This window comes from Dendrobates tinctorius, unplaced genomic scaffold (genome assembly GCF_039654945.1).
Source record: "Dendrobates tinctorius isolate UK_male_01 unplaced genomic scaffold, ASM3965494v1 ptg000127l, whole genome shotgun sequence".
In the NCBI taxonomy this organism is placed as follows: Eukaryota; Metazoa; Chordata; class Amphibia; order Anura; family Dendrobatidae; genus Dendrobates; species Dendrobates tinctorius.
The window spans coordinates 13,582,439-13,599,230 of record NW_027361795.1 but is presented as its reverse complement, the minus strand read 5'-3'; the positions used below and the strand labels follow the sequence as shown (position 1 = coordinate 13,599,230).

General features: G+C 40.6%; 1 protein-coding gene across 1 annotated transcript in view; it reads right to left on the bottom strand.

The window, feature by feature from the left end:
• GUCA1C (guanylate cyclase activator 1C) overlaps positions 1-16,792 on the bottom strand; it is a 158,647-nt gene that overhangs the window by 129,112 nt on the left and 12,743 nt on the right. The gene's annotated exons all lie outside the window — the stretch shown is intronic.

Sequence of the window (16,792 nt, the reverse complement as noted above, 5' to 3'; positions counted from 1 at the left end):
CCACAGAACTGCCGCTCACTGGATTTTTTTTCTTTTTCGGACCATTCTCTGTAAACCCTAGAGATGCTTGTGCGTGAAAATCCCAGTAGATCAGCAGTTTCTGAAATACTCAGACCAGCCCTTCTGGCACCAACAATCATGCCACGTTCAAAGGCACTCAAATCACCTTTCTTCCCCATACTGATGCTCGGTTTGAACTGCAGGAGATTGTCTTGACCATGTCTACATGCCTAAATGCACTGAGTTGCCGCCATGTGATTGGCTGATTAGAAATTAAGTCTTAACACACAGTTGGACAGGTGTACCTAATAAAGTGGCCAGTGAGTGTATAATCCAGTAGTAGGAATGAGCGAACCCGAACTGCAAAGTTCGGGGTTCGTACCGGACACCTGGTGTCCAGTGCCGAACGCCAAACATGGAATTTTTTTTCCAGAAGTCCGTTTTACTGTTTCGGGTTTGGTGCCGAATAAAGTTCGAAGGGCTGCAGATTAGCCAATCAACAAGCTTTTAAGCTGTGGGCACGTCCACAGCCATACCAATTGTATAACTGCCGGAACTCGTGTGGTGCCTCCATTGTGCTTTGACTAACATAGATACAGGATGCTGCTCGAGTGATGGACAGTGTAAAAGAAATAAATAATTAAAAATCGTCATCTCAGATGCGCCATTTCTGGGGTGGCTGAGGGCCAATGTCCATGGACCTTCCCAGCCTAATAATATCAGCTGTTTTTTTAAAGGTTCCCCCATTTTTAAAAACCAGCAAAGGCAAATCAGACAGCTGGAAGCTGATATAATAGGCAGGGAAGGTCTCTTCCCAGCACAATAAGACCAGCTCACAGCTGTCTGCTTTCCCTTGGTTGGTTATTAAAAATAGGGGGAACCACAGATTTTTTTCATTTATTTATTATCAAGTACAGTAAACTACACACAAATGGCACTTCTCCACTCCTCCACTTGGGCCTCCTGATTCAAGATCATTCTTTTTTTATTCTTTGTTATTTTAAGTAATCTCCCTATCCACATTTGTTTGCAGGGCAACTGCCCTGCTCTTACCCCCATCTTGCTTCCTTTTGCACCTCCATATACCTTACTATGACCATTTTACAGCCATTTACAGCACCAAAGTTTGGGGGTGCATTAGCTTTTATTGGGTTTGGGTTCAGGGTCAAGTTTTGATACCTGAACCGAACTTCGGGGATGAACCTGAACTTCCACAGGTCCACTAATCCCTATCCAATATGTACCCACAAAACTCCACTTCTGCTTCAATAGTTATGCCCTCCCAAATCATTTTATTTTCTCACCATTTCCTGTCTGCAATTGAATTTAAGCACTTACATTTTGTACCCACTGCTTATATTCTCTGTGGGAGATGTATTTCTTCCCCCGCATGACATTGATCAACACCCCCTACATTAGTTAGCACAGTTTTTTCTTTGTGTGAGACATGTAATGACAAACAGCCATGCATACACTGACATCACTGTAGAGCCGTGTGTGCTACAGTGCCTTGAGAAAGTATTTATACCCTGTGAACTTTTTTTTCAAGTTACACTCACAAACTTGTTTGTAAAGTGTAAGGTCCCCCTATACAGGTCACCTTTTTGTGTCCGTATGAAGTCCGTTTTTTAAAGACTGCAAATACAGACACATGTCCGGATTTTCACATGGCCCGTTATTTCCGTGTGAAAAACTCGCAGACATGTGAGTTTTTTACACACAGCACGGACAAAATGCATGCCATACACGTGCACACTGATGACACTTTATTTGAAATGAAACTCAACACCCAATATTAGACATTTATTTAAAAAACAAAGTTATACTCAACTGTACGCTTATAATGCATTAAAGCCCATGTCCACTGTAAAAAAAAACAAACAAATATAATAAACAACCTTATTCCTTGCCTGTCCAAAAATGCTCATGGTGCTAGTGATGATCTCACTGAGGTCACGAAAGATCATCAGGCCGCTCACAATGAGCTGCCTATGAGAACCGCAGCTTCAGTGACCGAAGGTAACCTCTATAACGTCACCACTCGTCACTGAAGCTGTGCTCTCAGCAGCTCCTTGACTCCTGGATTTCAGCCTGAATGTTGGCATCATGCCACTGTTCTTTTGAAATCCAGATGTAGCATAGATTACTTCTTGGGACATTATGGATTATTTTCTTGTCGTACAGGTGATGAATATGGTTGTTTATTACTTTTGTTTTTTTACAGGAGACATGGGCTTCAATGAATTATAGGCATAAAGAGAGCATAACTTTGTTTTTTTATATAAATGTGCAAAAGAAGGTGTTGAGTTTTATAGCAAATAAAGGATTTTATGCTTGCTGTTTGTTTATTTCAAAACGTTCTATGGGGTTAGTAAAATGGATGTTTTATAGATGCTTTTGCATTACTTACCCCAGGGCTTGATGTTAGCTGACATCAACCCCAACCCTATTGCCCCACTTACCACCACCTTTGGGCAAGTGGTAAGAGCGAGGCTAAGTGTCAGATTTGGTGCATCTTATGGATGTGCCATTTCTTGGTCAGCTGAGGGCTGATTTTGATAGCATGGAAGGGGAGGCAATATCCATGGCCCCTTCCCAGGCTATTAATATCAATCCACAGCTGTCTCTTTAGACTTTGCTTGTTTGAGTTTATAGAGGGACCATATGTTATTTTTTTTATGGGGTTCCTCGTGAATACTAAGCAAGCAGCTGTGAGCTGTTATTAATAGCCTGGGAACCTTTTGGAATATTGTCCCTTTTCCCATATAATCAACATCGGCCCCTAGCCATGGGCTTTCACTCTGCTGGTTATGAAAATTACATGGGTACACACTCCATTTTTTAAATTTAATTCTTAATTTTACACAGGATGTACACAGCGGGTGCTGAATACAATTCACATCATAGTTACCTGTTTGCACTAATCTCTGAGAGACCAGGCGACAATTATGAGACCTGTCTTCATAAGCCGGTGCCTGGGATCAACACAAACTGCACTGCTTTTCTCAGGTGCCAGTACATGTCACACGGACAAACGGCACACAGACAGAAAACGGATACTCAGATATCACTCGGATGTCACATACGTACATATGGATGGCACGCGGACACGGACCACGGATCTCACTAGTGCTGTTTTTTCCTGTACAGGAATCACCAGAATGTGTAAAGGAGGCCTAAAGGATCTCATACAAGGTTTTTTCAAATTATTATAAAAATATGGTGATGGTCAAACGCTTGGTGAATCAAGTTCGGCGGTACCAGTGCGCACGTATCGATACCACTGGAGTCACATGAATGAAGATGTCACGCAGGTCCTGGAAGTATCTCAAGGTGCGCACTGGTACAGCTGGACTTGATTCACCAAGTGTCTGTCACTGGCCAGGACAGTACTTTGATATCTACGATTCTTAAGTTGGCTACTATGCTACCAGCCAGCTAGTCTCTTCATCTACCTATTTGTGTTCCTACGTCTGAATTTACCTATTGCTGAGAAATCAGAGCATTTTTTTGCAAGCATGGTTTTTTCCACATTACCACAGGTAATAATACATCACTATACTTCTAACTCTGTGGATTTGAAGTGCTTATATTTATCCTGCTTAATACCAGCATTACAACCACTGAGCATTTATCTTTCCCTCCTCTCATATCTGAATAGAACTCTTTAGATATATCCTATTTTGCACACTCAACCATAGCGCGAGTAAAACAGATTTTCCTTGAGTATTTTAAAAATATAAATCTGAAAATTGTGATGTGCATTTGCGTTCAGCCCCCTGGGCAGGGCCGGTTTTAGGCAATTTGGGTCCCTAGGCAAAGTTTAAAATGGGGCCCAAATGCTAACATATTGCACATCACACAGAAACATTTCGGTTGTAGTTACATGCGCTGAGTTCAGGCAGCTAAACAAGCGTGATCGACAATATTGAAATCGTTCAACAGTTGTTTCCTAGCCTCTTTACACCATCTGAGAAAGAATGATGGGGACAGAACAATCACTATTAGATCAATCTGTTCCCATACAGTATCATGTTATCCGCGGAACATCTACAGTTTGCACTGGCGATGTGCTGCTGAGAACAATGATTTCTGCTCCGGCATAAACAATCCAATCACTCGATGAATAGGTAGCATTTTGCCTGTTTAGTATAATATACCCCATAGTCCTCCAAATATTATAATGTGCATCACAGTCCTCCATATTGTAAAATGCACACCTCATAGTCCTCCATTTAATATAATGTGCCCCATAGTCCCCCATATAGTATAATACACTCCCTATAGTTCTCCATATAGTAAAATACACTGCTCAGTCCTCCATATATTAAAATACACTGCTCAGTCCTCCACATAGTATAATACACTCCTCATAGTGCTCCAAATAGTATAATGAACCGCCATAGTCATCTATGTAGTACAATTCACTTCCCATAGTATAATGCACTCCATATTTCTTTATATAGTTTAATGTATTCCCCATAGTCCTCAGTACAGTTTAATGCAGCCACCTCACAAAGTATAATGCAAGCACCCCACAGAGTATAATGCAACCACCCCATAGAATATAATGTAACCCCCATAGAATATAATGCAGCCCCCCTCATATAGTATAAAGTAGCCCCCTCATAGAGTATGATGGAATCACCCCTCATAGAATATAATAAATATAATACAGCCCTCTATAGAATATAATGTAGCCCTGGATAGAATATACAGTGCCTTGTGAAAGTATTCAGCTCCCTGGAACTTTTCAACCTTTTCCCACATATCATGCTTCAAACATAAAGATACCAAATGTAAATTTTTGGTGAAGAATCCACAACAAGTGGGAAACAATTGTGAAGCTGAATGAAATTTATTCGTTATTTTAAATTTTTGTGGAAAATAAAAAAACTGAAAAGTGGGGCGTACAATATTATTCGGCCCCTTTAACTTAATTAAATTAATTTGCTGCGATTACAGCTGCAAGTCGCTTGGGGTATGACTATTAGTTTTGTACATCGAGAGACTGAAATTCTTGCCCATTCTTCCTTGGCAAACAGTGAGGTTTGATGGAGATCGTTTGTGAACAGCAGTTTTCAGCTCTTTCCACATATTCTTGATTGGATTCAGGTCTGGACTTTGACTTGGCCATTCTAACACCTGGATATGTTTATTTGTGAACCATTCCATTGTAGATTTTGCTTTATGTTTGGGATCATTGTCTTGTTGGAAGACAAATCTCCGTCCCAGTCTCAGGTCTTTTGCAGACTCCAACAGGTTTTCTTCAAGAATGGTCCTGCATTTGGCTCCATCCATCTTCCCATCAAGATATAATATTGCATGCCCCACTTTTCAGTTTTTGAATTTACACAAAAATTTTAAATAACCAATAAATTTCGTTCAACTTCACAATTGTGTTCCACTTGTTGATTCTTCACCAAAAATTTACAGTTGGCATCTTTATGTTTGAAGCATGATATGTGGGAAAAGGTTTGAAACATGATATGTGGGAAAAGGTTGAAAAGTTCCAGGGAGCCGAATACTTTCACAAGGCACTGTAATACCGCCCACCTCACCATAGAATATAATGTAGCCCCATCAAAGAGTATGATGCAATCCTCCCTCATAAAATCTAATACAGCCCCCATAGAATATAATGTTGTCCCCATAGAATATAATACAGCCCACCTCCCTATAGAATATAATGTAGCTCTCTGTATATAACACAGCCACATAGTATATAACACAGCCTCACCCATAGAATATAATATACCCCCTATAGTATATAGCACAGCCCACATAGTATATAGCACAGCCCACATAGTATATAGCACAGCCCTCATAGTATATAGCGCAGCCCACATAGTATATAACACAGCCACATGTAGTATATAACACATCCAAGATATATTATATAACACAGCCCACATATAGTATATAACACAGCCCACATACAGTATATAACACAGCCCATGTAGTGTATAACACAGCCCATGTAGTATATAACACAGCCCACATAGTATATAGCACAGCTCACATAGTATATAACACAGCCACATAGTACAGTTAGGTCCATATATATTTTCTAATTCTATACATTTTATTCTAATTCTATACATTTTATTCTATATTTTCTAATTCTATACATTTTTCTAATTTTGGTTCTAGACATTACCACAATGAATTTTAAACAAAACAATTCAAATGCAGTTGAAGTTCATACTTTCAGCTTTCATTTGAGGGTATCCACATTAAAATTGGATGAAGGGTTTAGGAGTTTCAGCTTCTTAACATGTGCCACCCTGTTTTTAAGGGGACCAAAATTAATTGGACAGATTAAATAATTGTAAATAAAATGTTCATTTCTAGTACTTGGTTGAAAACCCTTTGTTGGCAATGACTGCCTGAAGTATTGAACTCATGGACATCACCAGATGCTGTGTTTCCTCCTTTTTGATGCTCTGCCAGGCCTTCACTGCGGTGGTTTTCAGTTGCTGTTTGTTTGTGGGCCTGTCTGAAGTTTATTCTTTAACAAGTGAAATGCATGCTCAATTGGGTTGAGATCAGGTGACTGACTTGGCCATTCAAGAATATTCCACTCCTTTGCTTAATAAACTCCTGGGTTGCTTTGGCTTTATGTTTTGGGTCATTGTCCATCTGTAGTATGAAACGATGACCAATCAGTTTGGCTGCATTTGGCTGGATCTGAGCACACAGTATGGCTCTGAATACCTCAGAATTAATTTGACTGCTTCTGTCCTGTGTCACATCATCAATAAACACTAGTGACCCAGTGCCACTGGCAGCCATGCATGCCCAAGCCATCACACTGCCTCCGCCGTGTTTTACAGATGATGTGGTATGCTTTGGATCATGAGCTGTACCACGCCTTCGCCATACTTTTCTCTTTCCATCATTCTGGTAGAGGTTGATCTTGGTTTCATCTGTCCAAAGAATGTTCTTCCAGAACTGTGTTGGCTTTTTTAGATGTTTTTTTTAGCAAAGTCCAGTCTAGCCTTTTGATTCTTGATGCTTATCAGTGGCTTGCACAGTGCAGTGAACCCTCTGTATTTACTTTCATGCAGTCTTCTCTTTATGGTAGATTTGAATATTGATATACCTACCTCCTGGAGAGTGTTGTTCACTTGGTTGGCTGTTGTGAAGGGGTTTCTCTTCACCATGGAGATTATTCTGCGATCATCCACCACTGTTGTCTTCCGTGGGCGCCCAGGTCTTTTTGCATTGATGAGTTCCAGTGCTTTCTTTCTTTCTCAGGATGTACCAAACTGTAGATTTTGCCACTCCTAATGTTGTAGCAATTTCTTGAATGGGTTTTTTCTGTTTTTGCAGCTTAAGGATGGCTTGTTTCAACTGCATGGAGAGCTCCTTTGACCGCATGTTTCCTTCACAACAAAACCTTCCAAATGCAAGCACCACACCTCAAATCAACTCCAGGCCTTTTATCTGCTTAATTGAGAATGACATAACGAAGGGATTGCCCACACCTGTCCATGAAATAGCCTTGGAGTCAATTGTTCAATTACTTTTGGTCCCTTTAAAAACAGGGTGGCACATGTTAAGGAGCTGAAACTCCTAAACCCTTCATCCAATTTTAATGTGGATACCCTCAAAAGAAAGCTGAAAGTCTGAACTTCAACCGCATCTGAATTGTTTTGTTTAAAATTCATTGTGGTAATGTCTAGAACCAAAATAAGAAAAATGTTGTCTCTGTCCAAATATATATGGACCTAACTGTTTATAGCACAGCCACTTAGTATATAACACAGCCCACATAGTATATAGCACAGCCACGTAGTATATAACACAGCCCACTTAGTATATAGCACAGCTACATAGTATGTAGCACAGCCATGTGGTATATAGCGCAGCCATGTAGTATATAACACAGTCCACGTAGAATATAACACAGCCCACGGAGTATATAACACAGCCCATGTAGTGTATAACACAGCCCTTGCAGTATATAACACAGCCAATGTAGTATATAGCACAACCCACATAGTATATTGCACAGCCAACATAGTATATAGCACAGCCCGCATAGTATATAGCACTGCTACATAGTATATAACACAGCCCACGTAGTATATATCACAGCCCACGTAGTATATAGCACAGCCCGCATAGTATATAGCACAGCCCACATAGTATATAGCACAGCCCACATCTCCCCCTGAGAATTTCCCCATGGTCCAGTACTCACTGTTGTATTAAAAAAACACAATCTTCACCTCTCCTCGTGCCAGCACTGCTCCCGGCTTCTGTCTCAGTGGCTTGCACTGCCTGGTACACAGTGAGTGCGCGATGAGGTCATCGCACACTGCCTGGTACACAGTGAGTGTGCGATGAGGTCATCGCTCACCCGCCGTGTCAGAGGCAGAGCGGGGAATGATGGTAGAGGGAGCATCAGCTGACACTCTCTCCTCCATCATTGCTTTGAACTGTACCGGCAGACTTCAAAGAAAAAATTGACCAGATCCGACAGGAAATTATCTCCAAATCCCCTCATACCATGCACTGTCCTCCCTCCCCCACTGCATCTAACTCACTCTCTGATTTTGAACCAGTCACAGAAGAAGAAGTAAGCAGGCTCCTTGCATCTTCTCGCCCAACTACTTGCACCAGTGACCCATTTCCGTCACATCTCCTCCAGTCCCTTTCCCCTGCTGTCACCCCTCACCTAACTAAAATATTTAACCTCTCTCTCTCTTCTGGTATTTTTCCCTCCTCATTTAAGCATGCCATCATACATCCACTACTTAAAAAACCATCCCTCGACCAAAACTGTGCCGCTAACTATAGACCTGTCTCTAATCTTCCCTTCATCTCTAAACTCCTGGAACGCCTGGTCCACTCCCGTCTTATCCGCTATCTCTCAGAAAACTCTGTTCTCGACCCTCTCCAATCCGGTTTCCGCTCTTTACACTCCACCGAAACTGCCCTCACTAAAGTCTCTAATGATCTGCTAACAGCTAAATCAAATGGTCATTACTCCATGCTAATTCTCTTGGATCTCTCTGCAGCATTCGACACTGTGGATCATCAGCTCCTCCTCACTATGCTCCATTCCATTGGCCTCAAGGACACCGTTCTCTCCTGGTTCTCCTCCTATCTCTCCGACCGCTCCTTTACTGTTTCTTTTGCCGGTTCCTCCTCCTCTCACCTTCCCCTTACTGTTGGGGTTCCTCAAGGATCGGTTCTAGGCCCCCTCCTCTTCTCCTTGTACACTGCCCCTATTGGTCAAACAATCAGTAGATTTGGTTTCCAGTACCATCTCTATGCTGATGACACCCAATTATACGCTTCTTCTCCTGACATCACGCCAGCCTTTCTAGAAAACACTGGCGATTGTCTAAACGCTGTGTCTAATATCATGTCCTCACTATATCTGAAACTGAACCTGTCAAAGACTGAACTCCTGGTGTTTCCTCCCTCTACTAATGTACCTATACCCGACATTGCTATTTCTGTGTGTGGTTCCACTATTACTCCCCAGCAACATGCCCGCTGTCTTGGGGTCATACTTGATTCCGAGCTTTCCTTTGCCCCCCACATTCGATCACTGGCTCGCTCTTGTCATCTGCACCTCAAAAACATTTCTAGAATTCGACCTTTTCTTACTTTTGACTCTGCAAAAACTCTTACTGTTTCTCTTATTCATTCTCGTCTCGACTATTGTAACTCTCTTCTAATCGGTCTCCCTCTTACCAAACTCTCCCCTCTCCAATCTGTCTTGAATGCTGCAGCCAGGATCATATTCCTCACCAATCGTTACACCGATGCCTCTACCTTGTGCCAGTCATTACACTGGCTACCCATCCACTCCAGAATTCAGTATAAACTTATTACCCTCACCCACAAAGCCCTCCATGGCTCAGCACCACCCTACATCTCCTCCCTTGTTTCAGTATACCACCCTACCCGCGCCCTCCGTTCTGCTGATGACCTGAGGTTAGTATCCTCAATAGTCAGAACCTCCCACTCCCGTCTCCAAGACTTTACACGTGCCGCGCCAATTCTTTGGAATGCACTTACCAGGTCAATACGATTAGTCCCCAATCCCTACAATTTTAAGCGTGTCCTGAAAACGCATTTATTCAGACTGGCCTATCGCCTCAACACATTAACCTAACCTATCCCTGTGTGGCAGAGCCAAAAGTTTTACCATAACCAGGTTCCCAGCATCATGTTCCCACATGCTTTATGCATCCATTAGCCCTCTGTGTCTGTACTGTTACACACTTAACATTATGGCTGGTCCATACAATCAGAGCAACTGTTACCACCCACCTTTCGTGTCTACCTCTTTCCTCATAGACTGTAAGCTTGCGAGCAGGGCCCTCACTCCTCTTGTTATTTGTTATAATCTACTGTATGTGATTATTGTTATGCTGTAATGTCTATTGTCTGTACAAATCCCCTCTGAAATGTAAGGTGCTGCGGAATATGTCGGCGCTATAAAAATAAAATTTATTATTATTATTATTATTAATGCGGCAGGGGTAGTCGGCACTGGTGGCGGGGGTAGCCAGTGCTGGGGGCAGGCGGGCCCCCCTGCCTCATGGGCCCCAAAGAGGCTGCGTATTGTGCCGCTATCTGGGGGTCCCTGGGGAGCAGGGCCCCTAGGCAGCTGCCTGCTCTGCCTGCTCCTAATGCCGGCCCTGCCCTGGGGTCAACAGTTTGTTGGACCACCATTTGTTGCAATTACTGCTGCAAGTCTTATGTCTTCACCAGCATTCCACATACAGAGGCTGAAATATTTGCTTTCTAATCTTTTCCTTTACAAATTATTTCCCTAACATTTCACAAATACTTGCCACTTTATGTTGGTATATCACACAATACCCCAATAAAATACATCTAAATTTGTGTGTGTAACGTGTGGGAAAGTTCATATTGTGTGAATTCTTTTTTAAGGCACTGTGCATTGTGCTGGGAGGCGGAGCTGAGCAGAGATTAGTGTGACTAATAACATTTCTTCCAAATAGTAGAAAAGACAGCGCCTCAAACGTTGGTGAAAAAGAACTCACATTTTATTGTGCCTCCTGAGGCAACGTTTCGATCCAAATATCTTTCTCAAGATACTGACAAAGATCTTTGGATCGAAAAGTTGTCACAGGAGGCAGAATAAAATGTGAATTCTTTTTCACCAACGTTTGAGGCGCTGTCTTTTCTACTATTTGGTATGGACTTTTTTCCGGGACGAACTCCCTGGATGTAACATCCGTCTTACTTAGTGTCCTGTAGGACTCTGGCTATATGATGTGCGGTTTAACTTATAATTTTTGATTAATAACATTTCTTCAGCTTTTTACTTACTGCATTTAGTGTGTGGGGGACAGTGCTGTGAGAGGAAAGCTGCTAGAAGTGTTAGCAATAAAATATAGCTCTGCTGCAATGCCCCTTCCCTCACACTGACTACTATGAGATGAAGAAGTGTTAGTAATATCACTTATCTCTGCTCTGCTCCAAGCAATTTGTAATCACAAACACTTCCCTGCCATGAGATCAGTGAGAGAAGACTGTCTGTTATTACATGTCTCACAGTTAGAAAGCATGATGTAAGCTTTGTGGGGGAATGTTCTTTTTTAGTTGCATGATGCCTCCTGCTTATGTTTAATCAGTGTCATGTAGGAGAAGATATACATTAGACAAATCTCTGGTAATGCCCATTTGTGCTTATTTTAATTTGTACCTAAATTTGAGATAGTTTCTATTTTATAATTTACTATGTTTTATTCAGCTCTGCAGCCACTGTTCCATAATATGGCCAGTTTAACGTGCATCAAGTCAAAATGTTGCTATCTAAATAGTACAAGCAAATTTTTTAAAACTTTGTACTATTGTGACATTGAGTCACTTCTCACGGTCAAGCCTTGAGTCAGAATAATCATGGAGTTCAAGGTCAAAAGCCAGGTGGGTATGTCATAACCAGAAGGAAGAGACCAAGGCATAGTCAGGTAATGTTCAGAGGTCAGCATACCAGGATGATAGTGATCAGAGCAGAAGGGGTTAACAGATGGATGGTCAGAACAAGGTTCAAGGTCAAGCAATGAAAAATCTATAAACAGAATACAAGGCACAGAGAGACAAACAACATAGTAGCTGAATGTATTTCTGGAAGAGGTCTGCGAGAAATAGCTCAGTTAAGTAGCTTGGCTGTTGATTTCTATGGATTCTGCCACACTAGGGTGTGGCCCGTCTTAATTGTCTGTGGCTGAATTGGATCTTTGGCAGAGATTATACGTGCACGGAGAAAAGAATACACAAGACAAGGTGTATCATGTCAATATGATTCTTCTTTAATCCAAGGTGTACAGTTTTTATAACAGAAATCGCGCTGTCTCATTGTGTTACATCATGGGTGCATTTCCAAATTACTGTTTACCCCAAATAGCAAATTAGTATTCATCTCGTGGGATCTCATATGTTCCCATGTCGCTACATAATCATTATGTACATAATTATCGTCTTCTAGCCCGATCCACCCTAGTCCACCCTAGTCCACCCAGTATTACATGAAGCCTAGTTGGGTTATACAATACAGAAACAATTCTCAGAAAATCGGAAGTATCTTACAGTTACATGATCCCAATATTCAGCAGAGCGTCTATATAGTGGTACAGTTTTGATTCTTGTATATATTCATATGCCATATATTTTCCCCTTAATATGGCAATCACCAGGGATAATGAACACTTGGAGACACCCAGCACCTCCTAGTCTCGAATTGGATGGCCGAGCTGTCAATCAACACACTGACAACTAGGCAAGCCCGAGCATCAGACTGGTTGACTGTGCTGTCAATCAAAGCACTGACAGCTTCAGCACATACCAGATTGTAAGACTGATATTTCAGTAACTGCATCCCGGACACACTGAGGGATGGAACTGTGACAATTCTTTTACAAAAGAAATGTATATTTTTTTCTCCAACTATAAGCTACATCTCCTCTCCTTGCCTACTGATTCAATCATTCACCCTAGTAGGGACTACTAATCAGAAGTAGGATACTGTAAAGTAGAAGTAGGTTCTGAAGACTCTCCTCCGGCTTCCATAAAATACTGATGTGGATACTGAACCAGGATCATACGAATCATTTTGCTCAGCTCTAATGGACATACATTATACATGGTGTAGAGCATATGGTGTAACACAGCAACCAAATTTATCAAACAAGCAAATATCATTTTTAGAATGTGTGATCTTAGTTTTGAATATTTTTTTTTTTTTTTTATATATACTGTATATGTATATACAACTCATATTCCCAAAAAGTTGGGACACTGTGTAAAATGTAAAGAAAACGAGAATGCAATGATATGGAAATTTCTTATAGCCATATTTAATTCACAACTGATTATGGAAGACAATGAAAGTTGAAAGAAATGTTTGCATTTCATATGAAAAAAATAATTTAGAAATTGATGGCAGCAACATATCTAAAAAAAAGTTGTAACAGAATTAACAAAAGGAGGTAAAAGTAAGCAGCACTAATGAAAAACAGCTGTAAAGTAAATTTTCAACTAAGTCACACGACGGTGTAAAAAAAGAGCATGTTAGAGAGGCAGAGTCTCTCAGAAGCAAAGCTGGTCAGAAGTTCATCGTTCTGTGAAGTACTGTCTCTAAAAATTGTAGTATAAGTACAGAAAAATGTTACTTAACTTAAAATTGCAAACATTTTGAATATGCCACAATCTATAGTATTTAACCCCTTTACCGCCAAGGGTGGTTTGCACGTTCATGACCGGGCCAGTTTTTACAATTCTGACCACTGTCCCTTTATGAGGTAATAACTCTGGAGCGCTTTCATGGAACCCAGTGAGAATGTTTTCTCGTGACATACCGTACTTCATGTTAGTGGTAAAATTTCATTGATATAACTTGCGTTTATTTGTGAAAAAAATGGAAATTTGGCGAAAATTTTGAAAATTTCGCAATTTTCCAACTATGAATTTTTATGCCCTTAAATCACAGAGATATGGCACACAAAAAACTTAATAAATAACATTTCACATATGTTTACTTTACATCAGCACAATTTTGGAACCAAAATTATTTTTTGTTAAGAAGTTATAAGGGTTAAAAGTTGACTAGCGATTTCTCATTTTTTTTCATCTCATTTCATCACATTTGAAGTCACTTTGAGGAGTCTATATGATAGAAAATACCCAAAAGTAACAACATTCTAAAAACTGCAGCATTCAAGAAGTTTATTAACCCTTCAGGTGCTTCAGATTAATTTTTTGAATGTTTAAAAAAAATGAACATTTAACTTTTTTCACAAAAAATTACTTCAGCTCCAATTTTTTTATTTTACCAAGGGTAACAGGAGAAATTGAAATGCAAAAGTTATTGTGCAATTTGTCCTGAGTACGCTGATACCTGATGTGTGGGGGGGACTACTGTTTCGGCGCATGGCAGAGCTCAGAAGGAAAGGAGCGCCATTTGACTTTTTCAATGCAAAATTGGCTTGAATTCAGATCGGACGCCATGTCACATTTGGAGAGCCCCTGATGTGCCTAAACAGTGGAAACCCCCCACAAGTGACCCCATTTTGGAAACTAGACCCCCAAGGAACTTATCTAGATATGTGGTGAGAACTTTGAACACACAAGGGCTTCACAGAAGTTTATAACGTACAGCCGTACAATTAAAAAATCATATTTTTTCCACAAAAATGATCTTTTCACCCCCAATTTTTATATTCCCAAGGGTAACAAGACTCTAAAAGTTATTGTGAAATTTGTCCTTAGTACGCTGATACCCCATATGTGTATGTAAACAACTATTTGTGCGCATGGCAGAGCTCGGAAGGGAAGCAGCGCCATTTGACTTTTTTGGCTGTAATTGAGATCGGACATCATGTCGCGCTTGGAAACCCCTGATGTGCTAAAACAGTGGAAACCCCCCACAAATGACACCATTTTGGAAACTAGACCCCCCAAGGAACTTATCTAGATGTGTGGTGAGCACTTTGAACCCCCAGGGGCTTCACAGAAGTTTATAACGCCCGGGCGTGAAAATAAAAAAATCATATTTTTTCCACAAACATGATCTTTTAGTCCCAAATGTTTTTATTTTCCCAAGGGTAACAGGAGAAAATGGACCCCAAAATTTGCTGTCCAATTTGTCCTGAGTACGCTGATACCTCATATGTGGGAGAAAACTACTGTATGGGCACACGTCGGGGCTCGGAAGGGAAGGAGTGACGTTTTGGAATGCAGACTTTGATGGAATGGCCTGCGGGTGTCATGTTCCCTTTGGAGAGACCCTGATGTACCTAAACTGCGGAAATCCCCCACCCCATTTTGGAAACTAGACCCCCTAAGGAACTTATCTAGATGTGTGGTGAGCGCTTTGAACCTCCCAGTGCTTCACAGAAGTGTATAACGCCTGGGCGTGAAAAGAACAAAATCATATTTTTTCCACAAACATGATCTTTTAGTCTCCAATTTTTTTATTTTCCCAAGGGTAACAGGAGAAATTGGACCCTAAAAGTTGTTGCCCATTTTGTCCTGAGTACGCTGACACCCCATATGTGGGGGTAAAACACTGTTTGGGAGCATGGCAGAGCTTGGAAGGGAAGGAGCACCATTTGACTTTTTCAACGCAGAATTGGCTGGAATTGAGATCAGACACCATGTTGCGATGGGGAGAGCACCGGATGTGCCCAAACAGTGGAAACCCCCCAATTCTATCTCCAGCACACCCCTAACCCTAGTCCTAACCCTTGCCCTAACTCTAACCCTAGCCCTAACACTAACCCTAATGGGAAAATGTAAATAAATACATTTTTTTAAATTTTATTATTTTTCCCTAAGGGGGTGATAAAGGGGGGTTTGATTTACTATTTATGGCGGGTTTTTATGTTTGGCAGCTGTCATACGCTAAAAGACGCTTTTTATTGTAAAAATAGTTTTTGCATCACCACATTTTGAGAGCTATAATTTTTCCATATTTTGACCCACCGAGTTATGTGAAGTCTTATTTTTTGTGGGACAAGTTGACATTTTTATTGGTACCATTTTCGGGCACGTGACTTTTTTGATAGCTTTTTATTCCGATTTTTGGGACACAGAATGAACAAAAACCAGCATTTCATGAATTTCTTTTGGGGGGTGCGTTTACACCATTCCATGTGTGGTAAAATTGATAAAGAGTTTTTATTCTTCTGGTCAGTACAATTACAGTGATACCTCATTTATATAATTTTTTTATGTTTTGGCGCTTTTATGCAATGACAACAATTTTATATAAAAAATAATTATTTTTGCATTGCTTTATTCTGCAAGCTATAACTTTTTTAGTTTTTCGCCGATAATGCTGTGTGGTGGCTCGTTTTTTGTGGGACAAGATGACGTTTTCAGCGGTACCATGGATATTTATATCCGTCTTTTTTATCATGCGTTATTTCCCTCTTTGTTCGGCGGTATGATAATAAAGCATTATTTTTTGCTTTTGTTTTTTATTTTTTATTTTTTAAGGGGTTTGCTAAAGGGGTTAACTAATAGGACAGTTTTATAGGGCGGGTCGTTACGGACGCGGTGATACTAAGTATGTGCACTTTTATTTTTTTTTTATTTGTTTCCAAAAAATGAATTTATTAGTGAATTAGTGAATATATATATTTTTTTAATTCATTTAGCGATTTTTAAAATAAATTATTTTTACACTTTTTTTTACTTTATTATATTGTCCTGGGGGGACATTGTTGTAATACGTCAGATTGCTGATCTGCCACCTTACACAGCAGTGTGTCAGATAGTCGATCTGCAGGCACTG